This window comes from Ailuropoda melanoleuca, chromosome 9 (assembly GCF_002007445.2).
Source record: "Ailuropoda melanoleuca isolate Jingjing chromosome 9, ASM200744v2, whole genome shotgun sequence".
NCBI classification, from domain to species: Eukaryota; Metazoa; Chordata; class Mammalia; order Carnivora; family Ursidae; genus Ailuropoda; species Ailuropoda melanoleuca.
In genome coordinates this window covers 38,317,276-38,342,143 of record NC_048226.1, presented here as the reverse complement: position 1 = coordinate 38,342,143, position 24,868 = coordinate 38,317,276, and the positions used below count along the sequence as shown (strand labels likewise).

The window sequence follows — 24,868 nt, the reverse complement described above, 5'->3', positions numbered from 1 at the left end:
ATGGAGTGTTTCTCCACGTATGCAGTACTGCATATTATAAGCCATTTATTTTTTACTTCCTCCTGAAAGCAATAATTTAAGGAAATTATGCATTGTGAGGGTTTTCCAGTGATTTTTAAAAAATTAAAATAATACCAGATATTTTAGGAAACCTGTTTAAGAAAATAACACTGATTTAGTGTTTTATCATTGTCACACTAAGCAAAAAATGGATCAAAACTGATTGTAGAAGAATAAAATTTAATCCAGTTGTAGAAATTTGATGGGTCCAAAAAATATGCAAAAAATATACTTTTGTTCCTTTATAAGCCAGATGGTTTGTCCTATTTTAAGCCGATAGTATCTTCATACATCTCTCTTGAATGTCATTGGTTTTAACTGGCAGACAGTGTCTACTATTAGAATTTTCCTTATTCCTGGATGATCTAAAGTATATTTTTGGAACATTTGGATGATCATACTGTACACCAAGAAATTTTTTTCGTTACACTTAGCTCATACTCAAAAAAGTGTTTATATAATTAAAAAAAAACCTCTAAAAATGAACAGTTCTTTTGACATGATGTTGACAGAAGTCACTTTGATATAGTTTAGAGTCATGAATTTTCTATCTGTTCCATTTTTCCTGGGGCTCCATCAACTCAGACATCCTGATCTGTCATTTTCCAACTCTTTGTGAAGGCCTTGACAGATAGAGGTTTTGACAAGTGCTGGACATCAGCAGCAATGCCGAATAAGCAGTGTATATTTCTCCAGGTAAAGTGACAAAACGTCTAAAAGCGTCAGAACAACTGTGTGGTCTTCAATCATATCTAATATTGTAAAGTAAGCCTCTGTTTATGTTCTGTGTTTTAGCATTGTATAGTGGTGAAGATTTAAAATTATGTCAGAAGCTAGGATTAGAGATCTGTTACCTTATTCACCAGTGTTTACAGTAATGAGACCACTTCAGTCACTAGAAAAATTCTTTACATTCCTATTGAGTGAATGATGGGAATCATCGCATAATGTGAGAGAAGTCTGGAAAACTGTAAGGTATCATTGTATCATTATGTATTCTTTTTTGGGGGAGGGGGCTGCTGCACTGATTTGTGTAATTCTGCTTGATTAAAAAATACTTTCTCATCCTTCTCCAGAGTTGACAGTTCAGAGTTCAGTTTAAGAGAACTTTCATTGAGCACTAATTAGAACTGTTGACGGGGCATTAACTTTTTAGACATGTCAGCGTCTTTCTTCCTTATATCCTTGACTAATGGCTATGTGATAAATGTAAACGTTGTCCCGCATATCGAATATGTTGTTCTTTTCGTGTAATTATTTTGCGTCTGCATTCGCTCAAGAAACAGCTGTTCGAAGTTGAGCGGGATGCAAAATGGCAGAGCCTGAAGATGTTCTTGTTCATGCAGCTAGCTCCTTCTTGATGTGATACCTACTGGCAGGGTTGTGTGCTGAATTCAACTTCTCTGACAGCCATCAGCACTGCTGACCAGTGGTTTCGGGTTTTCTAGTGATGGGGAAGAGTATGAAAGGATGCCATAGTTTAGTTTTTTTCCCGCTGCTGCTGGATCTAAAGCTTCTGCCAACAACCATCTAAATCAACACCATGCCAGTGTGCTCTGCAGACCGAAGGTCACCCCAACATCTGGCCCCACTGTCTGCTACTTTCAGGTTTGTCACTGGGCAGCAGCTGCTTATGGATTCTTTCTCAACCTCTCTTTGATCTCTCTGACAGTAAAAAGAAGCTTCTGTCACCCATCGTGTGTTAGGATTTAGGAAAAAAAAGAAAAACCCAAACATTCAAAAGCATGGAACATTGGAAAAACTGGTGGGATTTTATAGGTTTTTCAGCTCTCTCTATTTTTTAAGTTGGGCATTTTGTTTGACACAGACACATAGAGTGAGATGATTCTACTCTTGGTTTTCAAAAATATTGTCACAAGCAGTAAGTCTAATATGTGAAGACATCTAGTCTAAATGAGCCCTGTTTTGTCCCTCTTGGTGGGCCTTTAAAGAATAAAAAGTAAATCGTGCAAACTGGTTTTGTTTTTGTATGTATTTGTTTTGTATTAAGTCTGAAGAATCAATGTTGATATCTGTTGCCTGCTTTTTTGACATTTCTGTCAGTGGTTAAGATTTCACACATTTTTTTTTTTTATACACCAGCTTGGAATATAGAGGATGGTTTGGGGATGCTATGTAGTCTGTGGATAAGTATTGGCAGATGTGGTCGGTAGTTACCCATGTGAAAGCGAAGCCCAACTGAGTGTCCTCCCCCAGGCTAGCTAGCATGCTGTTTACAAAGGTGCATATCTCCTGGGCAAGGCATTAAAACGTCTCCATCCTCCTCTAGCTCAGTTCCTCTTTCAACCCTTCAACCCTTCACCCTCCAGATGGACCCTTCTGATTTCTAGTCTGGAGTTCAAGTTCAGCAAATATGTAATGAATGTTTACTCTGCACCTGGCGCTATCCTAGGTGCTGGGCCCACGGAAGTGAACAAGACAGATACACTCCTTATTCTCTCAGAGTTCAGAGCTTGGATGGATAAGGGGTCTTATACATTTTCAAGACATGAAAAATCTTAATGATGCAAAACGTGCTTGGCCTTCCCCAAGAACTGAAAATTCATTACCATATTTTTAGGTGAGTATAATTATGATAGTTCACAGCCTGTTTATGACAAGACTTTAATTCTCATCCAAATCAAATTCCAAAACTTTCAGGAGACGTTATAATGCGTTCTTCTGCACCTAGCACAAAACCTGCCACTCAGTACACACTTGTGGAGATAATGGGTGATTTTCTTCTATTTTCAATCATTCTTCCAAAAAACAGGTGATTTCATTCTGTTTCTTTCAGGAAACTAAAGCAATAGATAAAATCCTTTTTTTGTGTGTGTGTGTGATTTCACTTTGGGTAACTAAAACGAGAATTTGTTTTCATACCATTTATCACAATTTTCAAAGCACTTTTACTAATTTGGCACCATTTGTTCTTTACAAAAACCACAGAAATTTACAAGAAACTCAGAGTTAAGTTTCAAGTCCATGGTAACTAGGAAAGCATTAGAACCAGGAATCTGCATATATTATTGTTATTATTAATTAGTAATTTCTCATTTTCATTCCACAAAAGGAATTCCCTAGGAGTTTGTTCTGTCAGCTAACAAATGATTCTGGAAGTCCTCAAATAATTCATACAATGTAAAAAGATATGTAACATGTCTAAAGGCATGAGCCTTTTTCATGTGGGAATCGTTCTAAATACAGTATAGGCACAAGTCTGTGCTAAGATGCAAGCTAAGGGAAGAACGCTACTCGGGGACTATTTCTCCTCAGTCATCTATAGCCCAAAAAGACAGAGAGAGTCAGGGGAGTCAGATTCCAGCTCCCTCTTCTCCTAACCAGTTCAGGGACCTAGCGCAAGTCATTTGAGCTTTCTGGTTTTTATTTTTCATCTGTAAAACAAGGCTTCAGGATTAAGTGGAAAAAGGGATTTATATCCTTTATTTTATTTTTTTTTTGGCTTTGCAGGTTATAGAATTACCACATATGTTATCTCCTTTATCCAGAACTTGTAGTTCTAACGTTTTAGGAATCTGTCATTTCACCTTAAAGGATAAATGCTTATTGTGTTAAATAAAGCCTTCATCACAGGCAACAGATTATAATGATTCTGTATAATGACCTGATGCTTGCTTTGGAAATAATCTGTCTGTGGAAATACAGTCACATAAATGGTAAGCACTAGCACTGGTAAAGAATAATCATGGTCCTGTTAATAAATTTAATGAGTGTTCTTTGTTCTGAACATTTAATACTACAAATTCAGAAGATGAATTTCTGTCTAATCAATTATAAGAATGAAAGCTAAATATATATCGTATACACTTAATTTAAGAATAAAATCTACATTTTCCACTCTTTGATTTACACATAATTACCTCAAGTGAAGTACCCTAAAAAGAAATTGTACATCAAAGAAAATTATTCTCTTTTGAAAATGCCCAAATCACAAAAGATAACCCTTTTTTGTTAACAAACCTGTGAATTTACATATATTACTTTGGCCACTAGAGGGAGTCCACATTGTCACGAAGCCCAAGAAACCTGGTAACAGGAAACATGGGCTGTTTTAGAGTGTTGATAACACATCCATTGTCTGCCCACAAAATTATATGCATACAAAATATCAAGGCAATCAGACTTAATTTTATTGGGTCCATTATCTACCGTCCCCCCAAAAAGTAATTTTCCATCATATGTTATTTTGTTTAAAAAAATGTACAACTTTCGAAAGGTGGTGATTTAAAATGCTTCCTCAAAATGACAGATTTAGCAATCTGAAAGATGAGGATTAAAGAGCATATATTCGTGATAACCTGATCGCTAATTTTCTGGAGTCAGTTTGAATACTGGCGAAAGAAGTCATCCGGAAATGAAAACCTTCCCTGTCTCCCTCCGGCCCACACCACATCGGCAGCAGCTGTGCTGGCTTTTTTCATCCTGACCTGCTGATATACATCACCTCTAACCTGCAGGGACTTCCTTCTGGGGTGAGAGGGTAATTGTGTCTCATGTCCGGTCAGTCTTTAGCCCCTCTTCTGAGACTGCCAAACAAGTGGCTTCGTGCGTGTATTTTCGCAGAGCCAGTTTATAAATGAGGAACCGAACTGAAACCACCTGCTCATTGCACCTCAGCTACCAAAAAGCAGAGGCAGGGCGGGACAGCCATTCCTCTCGCAGCGTGGCCCGTTTTAGTGGGCAGCGTATAATTGAAGAGTTCGCGTTTTTAAAATTTCAGGCTTCCCACAGGGCCTTTTGGGTTTATGCTTAAATATCTTACCTTATACATGACAGACATTTGATTTGATCCATTTCTGGGTTGTTTGCTTCCCATCACCCATGTATGCAGAAGTTACCCAGAGGATACAACACAATGGGGAATCGAAAATGGAGGCGGTCATTACAGACAGAGATTTCTGTTAACTTATGTTCTCAGACTGAGATGTAGGTGTCCTTGATACTCTAGGATATCACTGTATTTCTCCCACAGAAAACCTGACTCAGGAGGTCTGGCGGGGTCGGCTAGCGCAGTGCGCCTGTCTATGCACTGTCTACGGTGGTAGACCAGTTCTTTGATTCCTTTTCCAATTTGTTGTGGATCAATACTTCTGTAAAATACAATAAAAATAAATGACTAGAAAAGTGAAATAAAAAGCATTTGAGCTACTACCTCCTTTTTTATGATTATATTCAACAGACATAAAACTGCTGTGTGAAATCGCTGTAAGAGTTTCTAAACACTTGCTCTGCTGTGTGTCTGATGGTGGTCGGCGGTGGGTCGGCTGCATCCGAGTCGTGGCTGCCCGGTGGTGTTCTTAGTTCTCACGGCAGCTCCACGCCTGCCTGCCGATCCGCTCGGGGAGTAGGTGGCACTGGTTCTCCGATGCAGCAAAGGGGCAGAGCTCCCTTATTCTCCCTCACCTGGAACAAGGGAGGAGCAGGAAGGTCTTGCTACGCAGCCGTGCCCCGAATGCAGGGTGGGGGTAAATCGAAAGGGAATCTGCGCGAAAAATTAAAAAGCAGGGTTGATGGCAGTGCCAGCTTAATGAAAATAAGGTTTCAAATGTTTGACCCTGAGCATATAATTAAAAGTTTGTTGCAGATGATATTTTCTAATCACCTCACACTACAAAAGGTTCAAAATTAAATTATTTTTGTCTTATGAATTTGGGCCAGGAATGAAGCAATTAGAGGGGGTCTTCATGTTCATGAAATATTCAATAGGTAAAGAATCTGGAGAGCTTAGTAAAATAATAGACTGAACACATTGCTTTATTTTTCTCTTTCTTTTTAGTTGCCCTTTTGAAATGGAGCTGATGGTAATTTTGTCTCCCAAGCCTCAACGCATATTGAGGATAGATTAACTAAACAAACACACTGGTCTGGTAATCAAGAGACCCAGTTATCATCTTGTCACTACTTACTAGCCATCTGGCCTCCAGCAGATCACTTTAGACCTCAGTTTTCTCTTCTTAAGATGGGAAGACTATTACTTCTCTGTCTTGCGCACAGGATTACCAGGAAGACCAGGTTAATTAGTTAGCGGGCTTTGGAGATCATCAGGCATGTTATACACATCTAGATACGTGTATATATGTATGTATAGGGCATTACTCTTCATTTTTCTTAAACACTTATTTTCTTGAAAACTCTTTAGTACATCCTAAGTTTATTGTTAACCCATTCCATGTATATTTTATGGTCCTTTCTCATCCTACCCTCAGTCTACCCATGACTTTAAGCACAAATTTTTTTATTCTTGCTTTAAAAGGTAGGGGAAAGAGTCGTTTAAATCTCATCTTCAAGATTAGCCTCACTTGACCTGTGATGCTAAGCATGGCTGTGGGGCTGACCTTCCTGGACTGGATGAAAGGGAGTCCTGCGCACACACACACACACACACACACACACACAAGCCCTTGACACTCAGCTGTCTCCTGGTAGCCATGGTCAGGCCTTGGATTTCTGCATGATAATACATTATCACCCTTGTTATGCTTCACAAATGGTCATAATGGGACTTCCTTTGGAGAACAGTGATTGCAAATGACAACACAAACAAGATCATTGTCCTGAGAGCAAAGAAGCAGGTGGTCTTGGCAGAACCTGGTCCTAATCAGCTTGTCTGACTCCTGGGGAGACAGGTCTGAACAATCTAAATCTAAATATGAAGTTCTGGAAATGGAAAATGGAAAAGTACTTTTCACCCTAGTAAACTGAAAGGATCCACATTAGCCTCCAGAAGAGTTACTTAAGATTCAAGAACAATTTGGAAGAATATGGAACTTGATCCATCCATCCATCCATTCAAATATTTATTGAGCAGCTATCATGAACCAGGGCCAGTGTTTGGTGCTGCGTAGACAGAACCAGTGAAAGATAATCTGGGTCCTGCTTGTGAAAAATACAAATTATTGTAATATCAGATGTGGGAATGGCTTCAGGAGACTTCTTTTCCTTTTCTGCTTTGAAGGTGTATGCAGTGTGATAAAGTCAGAGAAAGTTGCGAAAGACTGGCTTGAGTTTTTTTTCACCCTTACACAAATATAGCTGTGATTTGCTTAGGCCACTGATCCAGCCTTTACTCTCTCTGTTTAATCCACGAGGACATTCTTCAAAATGTCTCTGCCCAGTTTCTGCTGTTTTTAGGGCTGAGCCAGCAATGTCAAGGGAAGCATTTGACAGGCCAGAGTGAGGTCCTAGCTCCTGCCAGGGTGTGATTCTCTGTTCTGTAGTCCAAACGCCTGAATTTGTCAGTAATCACAGATTAACCATCCTCTTGTGGACTGATGTACACTTACTGTCTAACAAGAGACATGAGTAAATGAGAATGCCCATTTGTTAATTCACAACTGGGGATAGACCCTTTCCGAGACATGAGTGCTTGTATATTATAATCAGGACAACTCCTCACTGACATCCAGGTAACTTGAGGTCACATTGGTCTTCCAGAGGCCGTTTGCTGAGAATGGAATCAGAAGGAATGGCAGATAGTCTTGGGGCTGTTTGGGGCAGGCTTCTCAGTGTATTGTGTATTCATTTCCACGATTCTTTCTCTTTATCTGTAAGTTTATTTTCTGATCATGCTTTGCCCACAGAGGTTGCTTGGTTAATGCTGCCTGATTGCAATCCTTTGAGAATCTGGAATCTAGAAATCTACACTCTGTACTTCCCAGGATAAACACGTTTGAGTTATGTCAAAAAGTATAGCCCTTTGGGTGTTCCCAATAACTCTTTGACAAGCCTGGTCAGTACTGAAGAGTCATGAGTGGGGAAGGCACCCTGATCTATGAGTTATGAGGCAAGAGCCCTGCTCTGGCTGCTCCCCTTATGCAACAAGAGCCTTGCTGTGGCTCCTCCCCTTATGGCTTAACTCCTCAGCAGGTGGGGGAGGTTAGACTTGGTGAGTAGTAGGGACCTGTATGGTTCCAGTGATCCCAGGCTGCTGGTGCTAGACACAGACTTGTTAGCTCCTATGCTGCAGTGGAAAGTACTTTGGGTGCCATTGCCATTTTGTTGAATGTATTCGTTGATACACCTACTATGTCTCAGACACTTGGGAGTCAGTGGTGAGCAGAGACAAGACTATTGCATGTAGACTCGAAAATGACTCTGGAGGCCATCCATGTCCCACCTCTAACCCTCATGATCTCCCCGCCCCCATTACCATCACAACCGTATGTTTGTATTGGTGCCTTCTCTCTCTTTTTTTTTTTTTAAAGATTTATTTATTTATTTATTTGACAGAGATAGAGACAGCCAGCGAGAGAGGGAACACAAGCAGGGAGAGTGGGAGAGGAAGAAGCAGGCTCATAGCAGAGGAGCCTGATGTGGGACTCGATCCCAGGACTCTGGGATCACTCCCTGAGCCAAAGGCAGATGCTTAACGACTGCGCCACCCAGGCGCCCCTGTATTGGTGCCTTCTTATACATACGTTGGATGCACGTGCCAGGGGAATTCCTGTTTTTTTCTGGCGGTTTGTATCCTTCGACAGTGGACAGGGGTTAAAATAGGGAGAGTTGGATATCCATTTGGTTTCTCTTGTCTTTTATTTCAGAGCTTTCGGGAGAGCTGATGAGGCATTTTCTTAGTGATCAGTTGGTCACTAAGCCAACTTAATTTCCCTAAACTCTATTACCTATTTAATGGTTGAATTTGTGTTGATAAATGAGGACATTTATACTTTTTGGTAAAGGATACAATTTTGATCAATGTTTATGTCAATTTAGGCTTTTTGAAGCTGTTTAGAAGCTGGGAATGTTGATGTAGAATGTTTAAATTATACTTAAGCTATTTATATGACTCTTCTCACTTTCATTGTTAAACTGCCCCCACCCCCAGCCCTAAGCAGCATTTACCCCAGGAGCTGCTCCATCCCAAAGCACTGAATTGTTATAAAACCAGCAGGGGGGATGGAGTGCTGAATTCCGGGCACTGTGACACACGTGCAATCCCGTCATACCATGAGTATTCGGTTCCATTTCTTACTGGAAGGCATAAAACTAATTGCTATGTGCATTTTTAAACCACAAAAATGTCCTGGCAGAAAATGAATGCCTGGGGATATTTGTATCCACATCCCACAGTGGAGTGAGCAGGAGAAGTAGTTCCAGTGAAGAGAGAAGCATAAGTCTGCCTTGAAAAATCTCTTCAATTTCCGAAATTTATTTTACATACTCTCTTTCAAATAGAATAAGTCTCAAATATTTCTTCAGCCACACCTCAACAGATATATGTTATTGAAAATGCATGTTATCCCTTCAAATTTGGGAATGAATAGTACATAAATTTTCTGTGTGTGTGTGTGTGTTTAACCAGCATTTTCTGAGCAGAAAAGGGAGATTGCAAATTTCAAGGATCTTAGAGCTACTTGACTTCAGTGTAGACTGCAAATAAGAGTAGCTCTCTATGCCTCAAAATACACAACATCTGGGTTCGTTCATTACTTTTTAAATAGAATGTTTTATCATAAACGAGGAAACATGAATAGTTGGCTTTATTTTAAAGACTATGTAATGTTAGGATATTCTTTTTGAATTAGAAAAAAAAAGAGTTTTACATCAAGATGTATTTCTCCTTATTTAGAAGGGGAATATAGTAGGACGTACAGAGCTGCAATTTATTTGAGGCGTTTTCCAAGAATGGAGATGCCGGTTGAAACTCAGGATCAAATAAATTTTTTGCTAGACTATTAGACAGTGAGGGGTTGTGTATAATCAATACAGACAATGAGCATTTTAACATTCATTAATTTGATTAAGAAATAATAGTGCAGAAGAGGAAATGTGTTATGCTTTTCATGATTTGGGGAATAATAGTATCTCAAGATATGTGTCTGTAGGTGTCAGCGTATAAGATAGGTCCTCCTGGTTTCTGCCAGTAAACTAGCGGCTATGTGTGTGGGTGCATTGTGAGAAAATTCAGTTGTTCAGTTGTTGATATGTCCCCTCTCCTTCTTAAGGAAATCTTAGATATAACATAGAATTTACCATTTGGTTATAAGTATTTTGAATTTATATTATGTTTTTACTTCATTGTTTTAATACCGAGCTTCGGTAGGACATTATAAATATAACTTCTATTTTAAAGTTAGATGTTCGTATGTATTTTAGAGAACTTATCTCAAAAAGTATGCATTATAGTTGAAGTAAATAAGAACATTTTTAAAGGTTAAAAAGAGTAGGTAGCTAATGTATAAAACCAGTTAAACCCTAGGAAAGAAATGAAAGGCTATTTAAACTTAATGACAAACATCTCAAGAATTTATTTTTATATAAAAAAATGTTTAACGCCCAGTGTCTAGAACCACAGAAGCCCAGAAACTTACACTTTTGTGAAAATTAAACTCATGAAAGTTTACTGGGAGAGGTGCCTTTCAAAATGAAGTGTAAGCTCCTCATAGGTATGACTTTCATTCAGTGAATCCTTTTCTCATTCAATGTATCTGCTACGATTTTCATTCAATGTCTAGCTCACAGTCCATATGTATTAAATAGTTCTTGCTAAATTCATAGGTGAATTTTTAAAAGGTGGGGGAAGAAAGAAAGAAGAGGGGGCCTAGAAAATGGGAAAGCTTCACAGAAAGTGGTCTAGATGCCTTTTACATAGTCCCTGTAGCCAGCCCCCCAGTCTCTAAAGCTTTGCTCGGGGAAGTGACGGAGACGGAGAAGCTGCAAGTGTCACAGGCACCACCGTGATCCAGCTTGAACTTGGGGTTTCGTGTGCAGATATCTGTATCATCACCATGGCTCTCACTGAGTCAGGAACTGGGTTTTATTCTGACGACAGGAGCAGACAGCATCGGGAACAGTGGTTGAGTATTACTAATGGTACTAAATGTATTTGTCTTGACTGTGATATAGGATGAGAGAACTCTGCATGCCTGGGAGATGGCTGGGGAGCGAAACGTGACTGGCCCGGTGTTACCTATGCTCCTCGAACAGCCAAGTGTCCTGTCTCCCTTCCCAGCACCCGAAGCAATTGTTAAGCCAAATGCCTCGTACTGAGTCTTGCAGATAACCTGAGGTAAATCCACTGGAATGCGAGAAATACTTTATCTGGAGAAAAGAACTATAATGAACGAGTGAGGCTTTTATTATTTATTACTCCTTTCACAATGTTCAAAGGTGGTGAAGTTATTTTCCCAGCTATACAGAGTAACACACTTGGAAAATGCTTAGAGAAACTTTGAATTATCCAAGGAGTAATTTTTTAAGGAGGTTTACATTTCTTTTTCTTTTTTTTAATTTTCATTCTTGAGCATCTGTTGTATTTTAGATGTTAACATATTTTAGATGTTATTGAGTTTGAGGGGTTTTTTTTGTATTTACGTATTTTCTTAATTGAGATGTAATTCACACACTGTAAAATTTGCCTTATAAAAATGTACAATTAATTATCTTTTAGTATATTAATGCAGCTGTACAACCATCACCACTATCTAATTCCAGAACATTTTTGTTACCCCCGAAAAAATACCCCATTAGCAGTCATTCCCCTTTTCTCCCCATCCTCATCCCTAGGTAATCAGTAACCTATTTTCTATCTCTACGGACTTGCCTGCTCTGGACATTTCATATCAGTTGAACCATACAGTATGTGACCTTTCGTGTCTGGCCTCTTTCACTGAGTATAACGTTTTCAAGGTCCATCCATGTTGTAGCGTGTACTGTACTTCATTCCTTTTTATGGCAGAATAATATTCTGTAACCATATACCACATTTGTTTATGCAAATGGATTTTTGGATTTTGCCCACTTTTTGGTGATTAGGAATAATGGTGATATGAACATTTGTGTACAAATTTTTGAATGGATATATGTTTTCCTTTTTCTTGTGTATATACCTAGGAGTGGAGTTGCTGGTCCATATGATCGTTCTGTGTTTAACTTTTTGAGGACTATTTCTCACAGTGGCTGTACCATTTTACAGCCATCTAAGTGGGTGTGAAGTGACATCTCACTGTGGTTTTGATTCCATTTCTCTGATGCCGGGGATAGCAAGCATCTTTTCATGTGCTGATTGGTCATTTGTATATCATCAGAGATGGAAAAATGTGGAGGAATAATTTTGTTTAGTATTATTATGCTTTTCCAAATTATTCAGTAAACAAAAATTAAGGCAAACTTTAATTCTCTTCGTCATCGAACATTTATTGATCACCTTCTATGTACCTGCTGGCGATTGCTTGGGAAGATGGCATTCTTACGTACTTTTGAGTGAAGTCATCTCTGAACTCGGAAGAAATTTTTGAATGCTAATCATGAGTTTACATATTTTTATTTTTCTAAGATTTTATTTGTAAGTAACCTGTACACGCATCATGGGGCTCGAACTCACAGCCCTGAGGTCAAGAGTTGCACTGTCTTCCAATTGAGCAAACCAGGCACCCCAAGTTTATATATTTTTTAAAAGTAAATCTCTTTATTATGTCTGATTTCCATAATAAATTATATTTTGATATTATTTCTGCTACTTAGAGAATCAGTTAATTTATTTAATTATTAACAAGTCTGTATAAAGTGTTCAGTGTTTATATTAGGCATGGTTGTAAACATGTTAAAAATATCAAATCATTTAATCCTCATTACAACCAATGGTAGATATTATTATCATTCCCATTTTACAGATGAAGAGACTGAGGCAAAAAGAGATTAAGAAACTTGCTCAACATTAGACAGCTAGTAAGGCAATGTGGTTCTGGAGCTATGCTCTGCTGTCCCTCTTACGCTATTTTTTTTTTTTAAATAACACAAGGTAGGGGGAGGAGAGAGCGATGGGGTTATAGGAGGAGTAGTTAGGTAAAGAGTCAGGAGAAGCTTTTCTGAGTAAGTGCTATTTGAACAACAAGGGGAATGAAGTGNTTAGACAGCTAGTAAGGCAATGTGGTTCTGGAGCTATGCTCTGCTGTCCCTCTTACGCTATTTTTTTTTTTTAAATAACACAAGGTAGGGGGAGGAGAGAGCGATGGGGTTATAGGAGGAGTAGTTAGGTAAAGAGTCAGGAGAAGCTTTTCTGAGTAAGTGCTATTTGAACAACAAGGGGAATGAAGTGAACCGTAATGTCGTCTAGAAGAAGAACAGCATTCCAGACTGAAGAAACTACGGGTGTAGAGGCCCTGAGATTGGAGCTTCATTGGCAAGCTCCAGGAACAGAAAGGAAGTTGTTTTTAAATGATTGCTAGAATCGATGTCTGGAGGATAGGCTGTTGCGGGGCAAGCATTAGACCAGGGGCAGGCTGTTGCATTGTGCAGGGAAGGGATGATGCTGGTCTAGACTAGGATGGAATGCTACTCGGATTTAGAAAATATTTTGAAGGTTGGACCAAACGATTTGCTGATGTTATGTGAGGATTATAAGAAAAAGAAAGAGTTGAGATTAAATCCAAATTTCCCTGGCCTGAGCTACTGGGGTGCATGGGCCTGCCATTTGTCGAGTTATGGAACACTGAAGAAGAACATTCTTGGTAGGAAAATTAAGAGCTTATTTTGAATAGGTCAAATTTAAGATGTTATTAGATCTCTTAGTGGACATGTTGAATTGGCGCTAGGGTTAGGAGTCTAGCATTCAGGGAAGAGGTCCACTTGGAGGTTCAAATTGGGTTGTTTTCAGAATGTCAGTGGTATTGGGTGAGACCCAAGGAACTGGCCCAGACACCAACTTAAAGCTTTTGGAGAGAAGAGCAGAGGTCTGAAAACCAAGCTGTGAGGTGCCCAGTGTTCAGGGACACCCGGGAGATGGGGACATAGGAAAGGAGACTGAGAAGAAGCAGCCAGTGAAGTAAGAGCTCAGTGAAGAAGCAGGATAAAGAGTGTTTCCAGAAATGTTAGTGAGGCTTAAGCCCTCCTGGGCTCTCCGTGGTTGAAATGAGGAATAGAGGAAATATTATCCAGAAATCAGAAATGCACAACTCTACTAATCAGTGTTGTTGCCAGTAAAAATGGTTGGTGCCTTTTGGTTATCTCCCTACTTTAAAAAATGTTTGCTTCGTCTTGCATTACGAATGCTTCACAACCTGGCTCATCCCACCTCTTCTCTAGCTATGTCTTCAACAATCCGCCACCCCCAATCCCAGACAACTGTAGTCTATTAATCTGGCATATTGAGCTACTTCTGCCATCCCATCTATTTGGGCCCATCATTTCTTACCTTTTATTCCCTAAAGGAAGTTTACCCATCCTTAAATGCACAGTTTAGGAATTGGCTCATGCAATTGAGGGGCTGGCAAGTCTGAAATCTACAGGTTGTAAGAGTTAATGTTGCAATCTTGAGTCCGAAATCCATAGCACAGGCCAACAAGCAGGAAACTCAGATAGGGTTTTTATGTTGCAGTCTTCAGGTAAAATTGTTTCTCCCTCAGGAAACCTATTTTTAATAGTAAACCCTTCACCTGATTAGATGAGGCCCACCCACATTACAGAGAGTAATCTGCTCTACTTAAAGTCAATTTATGAAATGTTAATTACATCCACAAATACCTTTACACCAATCTAGATTAGCGTTTGACCAAGCAACTAGCTACCTTAGCCTAGGCAAATTGGCACATAAAATTCACCGTCACAATGATTTAATAATTTACTTAGTGTATGCTTCTACTTTGGCTACAACTCATTCCACCACACTTACATACTGGATGGTTTGTCTATTCCAAATGCATATTAGTTATCTATTGCTGTGTAATAAGTTACCCCGTGGCCCCAACTTTAGCAGCTTAAAGCAACAAACATTTATTATCTCATAGTTTCTGAGATATGGGAGATCTGTGAGTGGCTTTGATAGCTAGTTGTGGCTCGGGGTCACTTATGAGGTGGCAGTCACAGTATCAGTGGGGGCTGTAGCCATCTCAAGATTTCACTGAGGCTGAAGAATCTGCTCACCATGCAGGCCTTTGCGACACAGCGGCTTGTTTCCCAGAACAGTGGTCTGAAAAAGAGAACCCAATACAGACTGACTGTGGTCAGTCTTTCATAACCTAATCTTGGAAGTGACATAACTTCACTTCTGCTGAATATCATAATGTCGCACAGACCCATCCAGCCCAGCGGGAGGGTGTGACTACCAGGTGTGACTACCAGGTGTGACTACCAGGACATGGAGATGACTGGGGGCCATCTTGGAGGCTGGCTACCACAGAAGGAGCACTCCTGTCTTCTCAGCCTCTTCCCCCAACACACCAGTTATGGTGTATGACACACACTCAGTGGATGTTTGTGGAAAGAATAACTGACCAGAGGAGGAAACAAACCCAGAGAATGTGCAGTAGTGTTGCAATTCCGATGGCATTTTCCACTAAAAAATAATGTGTGAAAGGTGGAAGTCGGCGTTCCTTTTCCTGTTACTAGAAATGTTTGCACTGCTGTGTTACTGTCTAGTCATTCGTGTCTACAAATACTTTAAAAATCATGTTAAAGGTCAGCGTGACCCCGTCACTTTGCTTTTCTCTTAAACAGTTGAAATAATTTCCACTGGAAAAACTGGGATTTGGGGGGGGTGGATGTTGGGTGATGTCTGGGTCAATAAGGGAGGTAGTTCTGGAATGGAGCCCGCTACAGGTAAAGTGTATCTGGGTGATGTTGGTCACAGCAGTGCAAAGCTTAAAGTGGCAGAAGCACATTGGGTTCTAGATCCTTATGCAAAATGGGCTCGGAAGGATGCTTAAGAAAACCTTTTATTCTCAGAAGCATAACATAGCATTGATAAGTGTTGCTTCGAATTTTAATTTCAACTTTAGAAGAGAGGCAAAAGCAAAAACATGTAATGGTCAGGATCCTCTGGGTCTTTTTATTGCCCTGTAATGTGCTTCATTGGAACCATATTTCTGGCTAAAATTTTGGAAATTTGTGTCACTGGCAACTGTTACCACCTTTCTTTATTTTGTTTTTGATTTTCTAAGGTCCCATGAGTTGGTTTATTATGAATTCTTATAAATCATAGAAATTTTTATTTTTGAAATGGAACAATCCCTCATGCTGCAGGACACATAAATTTTGATTTCATAATTTTAATTTAAATAAAGTAGGAATTTGGGGGGCTTTTCTCCTCCAATCGCAGACCTGAAGTGGGACAAAGACTATCACTTTTCTCTCTGATAAGATGAGGGACTAGTCCAGCTTATCAGTGGGGAACAGCCATAAAGAACATATCAGGAAAATAAGAGTGTATTTGAAAGGAAGGCCGAACAGGTTAGAGAGAACACAGTAGCATGTATACTATTGCAGAGAAAAATGAAGGTGTGATGCCAGAAAAAGCTTAAAAGAAAAAAGTCACAGAATGGCTGGGAGATGAAAAGCTGGTTTTCCTAATGAAGGATAAAATCTATGCCTTAAAAAAAAAAAAAAGAAAGCAAAGAAAAGGAAGGAAAAGAAAAAGAAAAGAAAAAGAATGAATCAAGGGGGAAATTTTTTCTTTTCTCTTTATTTTTTTTTAAGATTTTATTTATTTATTGACAGCGAGAGACAGCCAGTGAGAGAGGGAACACAAACAGGGGGAGTGGGAGAGGAAGAAGCAGGCTCCCAGCGGAGGAACCTGATGTTGGGCTCGATCCCAGAACGCCGGGATCACGCCCTGAGCTGAAGGCAGATGCTTAAAACTGAGCCACCTAGGCGCCCCTTCTTTTCTCTTTAAAATAAAATAAAGAAATCAGAAAATGAGAAAAATTGTTGAAAACCTCATGACAATATCTATTAAAAAGGTCTTGCACTCTCTCTGCTGGCATTCACCCAATTGAACCTCTTGCCCAAAATGTCTTTATTTTTTTATGAATCGTATTTAACTGAGAGCAACAAAAATATTTTCAAAAGCAAGGGAATATTTTAAAGGTTGTTTTCATCTACTTACATAACACAAATCTCAGGAAAGTACTCTTGCTTAGTTTATGGGGCTCAGAGAGAGGCCTGAGGTGATCAAAGCCAACAGGTTTGGCGTGTATTTAGGGACTCACGACATCCTCCTTTTACAGAGGACTTCCGCACTACTGTCCCTTCTCCTGAGCCCTAGTCGCCAGCCAATGAAGTAGTGAGGACACACACAGCCATCTGTTGACCTCTGCAAGAAGTCTGTAAGCTCTGTCAAAGTGGAGGCTGGGTTTGGCCACCGCTTTATCTTTCAAGCTGGCTGTTGAATGAATGATTGTGGAGGAAGAGGCATTCTCGTTTGGCTACCTTAATGACGCTGAATTCCAACAAAAAGATTAAGAAAATTTTCCAGGCCTATGAATCATCAACTCTATACTTTTCCTGCCAGGTAGAAACTCAGAACATAGAAGGACAGTCGCAGGTAAGCAACCAAATACCTTCTTAAGAGTCTCCCGCCCAATTGCCATTATGCTGTCTTTCTTTTCAGAAACTGGTTCACAATCTCTACTTCTGTCTCTGATGGTAGAGAGATGATAGAGAGATAGAGAGAGAGATATAGACACACACACACACACACACACACACACAATGACCTTGTATATATATGGTATTACTGTTGAACAAAAGCAGTTTCCTTAAGTTCTGTAAGAGCTCTGAGTTCTTGGGCTAGGAAAGGCCTATATAGTCCTCATCACATATGGGTAGGATCCCTTCTGAAACATTAGCTTTTTTGCACACTGGGTTGTCACTGTATACTCTCCACCTCAGAGCAGTATTTTCTTCCTTATTGCTCTGTGGACAGAGTAATCCCTAGCAGTGGCCATGTAACCATGGATTGACTGTATACATTGTTTGCTTTGCTCTGAGTAACTCATACCCACTTGTTGGCTCGTCCAAAATATTCCAGAAAAAAAGGCCCATCCTGACTCAGCCATCCTGGACCAGTCAGCCCCGAAACCAGGCCTGGGTCATCTCGCACACGGTGGCTGCGGGAGCACGGTGAAGGTGGGGTTGCTGAATCCGTGGCCGTCCACTGCTACATAGACCAGCATTTGATTTGTAACCCCTAAGTTGGTTGGTTGTCACACAAGTTTTTTGACCAGGACAGGGTACCTTCTTTCCTTTGATGACTTTTCCAGGGTTAAAGAATCAATGCTAGGTAAACCCAGCTAGACTAGTGACCATGGGGACCTTTTAAGGTCCTGCAGGTGAAAGACCGAGGTCTGACTCTTTGGGGCTTAGGGCAAGGCAGCTGGTGAACTCCTAATCTTGGCACGTGCAGGTAACAGGCTTAATGAAATGATGATCTCTCATAAGCAACATACCCAAACTCTGTTTCTCAGCAAGCAGGAGGCAGCCCTGGCCTTCATGTGAGGGAGGTTTTGCTCCTAGTCCCGAGAACGATACGAAAGGCAAAGTTGGGGTGATACGAGCATTAAAAGCAAGATGTACAGGTCAGAGCCTCAGTCCTCAGCATTCAGGCAGAGAGGGTGAATTTACGTAAAAGACAAAGAACTTGGAACTAGTGTGCCACACCAGAGCAAAAATATGTCAAAAGAAGGATAGAGACAGAATTAGCTGAAATTATTTTATGGCTTAGCCACCAGACATTCTTCCGGGGTTCTTTTAAACCTTGGGAAGGAACCATGAAAAGCAATGAGCTAATTCTGACACCGCCATAATAACAACAATAATAAGAGCAGCTAACATTATCAGACACTTTCTGCATGCCAAAATGTATGCTAACTGCTTTGTAACAATGATCTCATTTGGCAAATCAGATTTTATATTTAGTGTATTTGAAAATGTAGACCCCGCGATACATTTCTATGTAAAGAAATCAAAGAATGTGATTCCTTCTTATGCATTCCTTTCAGCACATAACCTTTGGGAATATTTTGATGAATCCTTAATTTTCTGACATGCAATGATTTTAGATTAGATTTTTAATGTGATGGTGATAGAGGTTTTACGGCTTGTCCTCCTCAGTTGCTTGAGAACGTTCTGGTGAGCTGTTAGTCCTGTACTTGTATGTAATTGTCATTTCTCTGGCAATTGGCTAATATAATCATCAGGAAATCACTGCTTTTTTAGCCTTTGAAAATGTGCGATTTACCTCATTTCTATGACTTTTCTGTAAGAACTTTTAGTTCTTAGTTAGGTGTTATTTAAACATTATCACTACCTCTCTGACAGCCTACGTTCCAGCATATCATTTTGGTCAGCTTTAAAAGGTTTCATTTTTTTCTTCTTAGGGTTTTGATTGCCTGGAGAGCACACGACACTGCTTTGTTCCAAATTCTAATGGCCAGTTAGGGTAGCAAGCCCCACTTTTTGTTTTGAATATATTTTGCCATGAGTGTATATTTTTTTCCCTGTAACTCAAAATATTGTATGCGCATTAGGCTTATAACAAGCTTAATTCAAATCGTACATGTAAATATATTTTGTCTAGTGGGCTTTTTTGTTAACATTCCTGAGTTTTTGTTTTAGCATCATAATGTGCTGCCTTTTACATTAGAACAAAAGCCCCCAAATGTCGGTTCATCAGCTGACAATACCAGTTTTGTCTCTTAATTAGAAAAGAGAATAAAGCTGTTTAGGGGTGTCAATAAAATGACAGATGCATCATTAGCAGACGGTTATGGTGGATCAGTTCTGTGCAAATACTTGGAATGGAATTAATAGGAATTTCTGCTAGCATATTTAAATCACAAGCTGGGGGAGGAAAGCCGTGTTGTAACGCAGTGAGGTAGTAAAAGAAAACGGGAGTGAACAGCCACTTAAGACTGAATTAAGAGTGTAAGAGAAATCAAGTTGCAATAGATAATAAATTACTGAGAACTTTATATATTATTAATATATCACAAATGAGCCATTATGGGTATTGTATGATTAATTCATTCAATAAATATTTATTGAGGGTCTACTACATGCCAGGTGGTAAATTTAATGAGAGAGTACAAGCCCTGAGTCCAAACCCAATGTGACTGTCCCTTGTAATTAGTAGGACAAAATTTCAGCTCAACCATAAATCTCTGAAGAGGTTCTTTGAAGTTTTTGCATTGGACGGTCTCACACTGTGTAAAACCCGGGTGACTCAGTGCGATTCAGAGGAGAATTCCATTTAGTTTCCATTTCCTGAATGGTTGGCGAGGTTGCTTTAGCAAGTAGAGGCAGGTACACATGGGTATGTCCTGCACAAACTGTTATATCCTGTTATTAGGGGCGCCTGGGTGGCACAGTCACTAAGCATCTGCCTTCGGCTCAGGGCTTGATCCCGGTGTTCTGGGATCGAGCCCCACATCAGCCTCCTCCGCGAGGAGCCTGCTTCTTCCTCTCCCACTCCCCCTGCTTGTGTTCCCTCTCCAGCTGGCTGTCTCTCTCTGTCAAATAAATAAATAAAATCTTTTAAAAAAAATGAAAATAAATAAATAAATAAATCCTGTTATTGGATGATCAAGAAGCACTTCACTCACAAGACTAATCACTGTGCNTTAAAAAAATGAAAATAAAAATAAATAAATAAATCCTGTTATTGGATGATCAAGAAGCACTTCACTCACAAGACTAATCACTGTGCTTATTCAATTGTTATACTCCCAGTACTTAAAATAGTGCCTCCAGAGAGTAGGCAACAGTTCGTATTTATTAATAAATGATTGAGAAAAGAATCCATATAAAACTGAAGGCAAGCAACAGACTAACTGGACAGATTTTAAGAAAGATATGAATTATGCTGTAAGACCTTCATTTTGTTTACTATCAATTCAGTGCTTTTTCACTTGGTCAACGCTCAGAACACCTGAGTTATTCCGTATACTGTGATTGTCCTGGAGGGTTGAAAATGAAACATACAGTCCCTGCCCTCCAGGAGCTCCCAGTTTAGCCGTTCTTTTGGAGCGATTCTGGTCAAACTAGAGATCCTCTGTATGATGTATTACCCCACGAAGTGGAAGAATACAAAATCTCACAGACCTGTAAGGGTTGGCCTTGGAGCTGTGTAAAAATGCCGCTTTTTGGTAAATCTCTGCAAGAAGAATGTATCCACCCTTAGTCAAGACTAACATACATAATGTTGTGGGTGACCCTGAGATTATGCCTGGAAATTTCAAGTGTGTCCTCTCAGGAACTGCCTACCATGCTCTCTCATTTTTTGCCTCACGCTCCCCATTTCAACTACCTTTGTTCCAGTGTTGTATTTCGTGTGTTTAACACCCAGAGGGGATTTTTAACACTCCTTTCTCTATATGACAATATCATTTCATGATAAATGACAAAAAAACCAGTAACAAGCCTTTTCTTAATATTTTAGTTTTTACATTAATAAAGAAATTTAATTCAATAGATATAACTCAAAATTAGTAAAATACTTCATGTGTGAGCTGAAATTTGCATTTTGCAAACAAAAATGCTACATCTTGCATTCTTTCATTGTTTAAGATTTTAAGCATTAAAAAAATTCCAGAGGGTGGAGTGCCTGGGTGGCTTAATTGGTTAAGCATGTGCCTTTGGCTCAGCTCAGGTCATGATCCTGGTGTCTTGGGATGTCCCCCCCCCAACCACCTGCTTGTGCATGCACGCACCCGCTCTCTCTCTCTCAAATAAATAAATAAAATCCTTAAAAAAAAAGTTTCAGAGTCTTACCTAGAATGACAGAAATGTGACTGGTTCTCTTTCTTCATCACTGTCATCATTGTGCTATCATATTTACTTAGAATCTACTATTCAAATAAAGGACTATGCGGAACCACTGAGGTTAAGAAACATGAATTACATTCAAAGTGAGTTTATATACTTTCAAGTAGTTAAGAATTGTACTCTTGAAATAAATGCATGTAGCTGAGTCTGGGTGTGTCAGGAAAGACAGCAGCTGTATGACTGGTAGTTCTTCTAATTTAACTCTCTTGCAGAATACCATGTTCAAAAAAGGAAATGTAAGAAAATTGCTAGCTTGTGTAAGGCCAACTATTGTTTAGATCTTAGATCAATGAGAGGAGTACTTTATGACTAATATTGTTTAGAAGTGTTGGCACATGGTTGTAATAAAAAGCAGACCTACTTTTAATAGTTTCATCATTGTTTTTCAATTCTCTGTGGAGTGACCACATTATTGCCTGTGCCCTGAGGGGACAGCTCCCACCATTCCGCCCTTGGTCTGCCATTGCAACTGACTATCTGTCTTCACTGTGGACCAAGGCTTACTTGAACCTAAAACCAGGGTTCTCCTCAAGCAGATCCTAGGAGTGCTTGGTGGCCCTCACTCAGACTTCTGTCTAGACCCTGAACTGTGTGGGACAACTTGACTGGTCCCTGAGTATGAATCTCTGTTATTACTCTACCCTGGTACAATTCCTTGACTTAATTGACATTCTAGACTTTAAAACTTGTCTGCCTGGACCTACCATGCTCACCTGCCCCTCTTTGCCTTTAATGACAGTGGTCTTCCTATCTTATGGTACTAATCAGCTCACCTCTGCCCTTTGCCTTTGTCTATATTCTGTTCCTGGTACACCTGCCTCCCTGGCTTGTTTGCTGGCCCAGCTTCAACACTTGACAACCTATTTCCTTGGTTTTGGTGGTCAGCACTTAAGGAATAGCAAATTGATATTTGCTATTGTATAGATTTTGCAAATTGATATAACAAATTGTATAGATTTCTTCCAGGTCTGCAAGTAGAGATGGGACACAGTATTGCTTTGACCAGATGAGAGCATTGGAAAATGCCAACTCACTGAGGCAAAGGACAATGAAAGCCCCTGCCTGCCCGCTGTCTTCTGCTGCCCTGTGCTATTTCACTAAAGTGACTGGTTAGAGGGCTTTCAGGGTTTCCCTGGTTTTTCAAGTTTTTTCTCTTGCTTATTTTTCACAGTGGTGGCAGAAGGATTTTTAAAATAATCCGTCCTAGCCCTAAGAAAAACCTTTAATGACTTTACCTTTCCAGTCTGATCCAGAACTTTCTAGCTGGTTGCCAAACCAGGAAACCAGCTAGAGTGCCCTCTCTACCAAAATCTTCATCCTTCACCCACCCCCAACGAGTTGTTACCCCTACGCTTGGTTCGTGTTGATTCCGTCTCATCCCCTACCCCATCTGCTAAAATTTTGCTTAGCCTCCAAGGCACCCGTGCCCTGTGACTCCACCTCCACCACCCCCCCTACCCTAGGCGGGTCCCTGCTCTCTTCTCTCTGCCCTGTGGCCCATCTGTGGACACCTCTGTCTAGCAACTGCTACACTGCTGGATTTTTTGTAACCTTCCTGTCTGGGCTTCAGGTCTCCCAGAAGAGGGTTCAGTGTCTGGCACTGTTGTTGGTGATATAATGTAGATACTTCAATTTTTTTTAATGGTTAAAGAATGAAAGTGATAAACAAAAATAATGCTCTAGTGACTTTGTGAATTACTGTTCTTATTTATTTATTTAGAGCTGTTTTTCCCAGAGTTTGGAGTTAAGATGGAGGTAAAATGGTCCAAACTGCCAACTTTAAAGGGATCAAACACAAGGGGCTCCTGGATGGGTCAGTCAGTTAAGCATCTGCTTTCAGCTCAGGTCATGATCTCCAGGTCCTGCGATCGAGCCCCACAGTGGACTCCCTGTTCAGTGGGGAGTCTGCTTCTCCCTCTGCCCCCACCCCGCTCCTGTGCTCTCTCTCTCTCAAATAAATAAATAAAATCTTAGAAAAACAAGAATACAGACAAGCAGCCCTATGAAACTCAGAGGACTGAAACTAGCACCGTTGTACAGAACATCATCTAATAGCTGCTATTCATGGTTAAGACCTCCACTCATAAAAAAAACTTTAAATTATGATCATTGTGTAATGATACCGAGTCAGGGAAATTTGTGATAAAATTTACAAGTACTGCTATCCTGAACATTTTGTAGTAGTTACAGCTGAGTCATCAAAAATATTCCATTCCTTTATGACCCAAAACAAAGATACTGCTTAATTTTTCACTGATAGCCTTTCAGGTTTGTGTCGATTTTAATTGGTAGTGGGTCAACTCAGAGCTAGGCCACCATGAAAGATTCTTCCACTTACTACACAGTGTTACATACATTGACTTGCTTAGTTTCTGCAAGGAAGGAAACACTCAGTTCACTTTATCTTTGCTTTTTCTCATATAATAACCACAAGGTGAGGAAAAGAAACTGAAACATCAATGCCATCACTTATTACCACTGATTTTTTTTTAAATAATAATTACTTACTCATTCACACATTCATTGTTTCAACAAACATGTATCAAACACTTGCCATATGTCAGACACCTTGCCAGGCTCCAGGCAAACCAGATCCAACGAGGTTTACGGTATATGGTATTGACAGACAAGGAAGTCTCCTCTGTAGTATGGCATGGCCTGTACTTATGGCAAAGACGGGCCCTCTCTGCCTGGGGAAAATAGACTTTTTCGAAAATGGAAGCACGAAAGAACACAAGAGGAAAATGGAAATGAATTTAAAATATCTGTCTTTGTGTGCATTATAGCTATAGTCCGTACTCAGCTGTTAAATTCCAGCAAAAATTCCATTGCTTTAATTAATTTCTTTGTGCTGATTCTTCCTAGTAAGCCTTAATTTTAACAAAGTTAATTAGGTTGAAGATTAAAAATCCCATTAGTGTCGATCATTCACTTCTTGGCTCTGTCAACAAGGTGCTAAAACCTTGCTCAGTTCCGGAGGGGCGGAGGAGGGAAGGGGCAAAAAGAAGCACTGAAGCTAGCCATTTGGCATTCTTCAGGACCAGATATTTTATGCTGTTTTTTTAAGGCTTTAAATGGATATCTGATACCAGTGTCATTTTAAAGCATATTTTTGTACTTTTCCAAGCATCGGTTATCTGAAATTCTTTAGACCCGTGCCTATTTATTTTCTGAGAGGCCTATGGCAATTGTATGTTTGCTGAGAAACCGTATCCCATCTACTCTGATGATCTAATTTGCAGGTTCGCAG

The 24,868-nt window shown here is 39.8% G+C and overlaps 1 protein-coding gene across 3 annotated transcripts in view; it reads left to right on the top strand.

Annotated features, from left to right (window-relative positions):
• The window catches only part of LOC100477302 (cytochrome P450 7B1), a 176,172-nt gene that overhangs the window by 73,367 nt on the left and 77,937 nt on the right, over window positions 1–24,868 (top strand). The window contains exon 2 of one of the 3 annotated variants that reach the window (XM_034668131.1): window positions 10,927–11,089. The exons of the other annotated variants lie outside the window; for them this stretch is intronic. The gene's annotated coding sequence lies outside the window, so the exon portion shown is untranslated. The remainder of the gene's footprint in view (window positions 1–10,926; window positions 11,090–24,868) is intronic. 3 annotated transcript variants of the gene reach the window in all.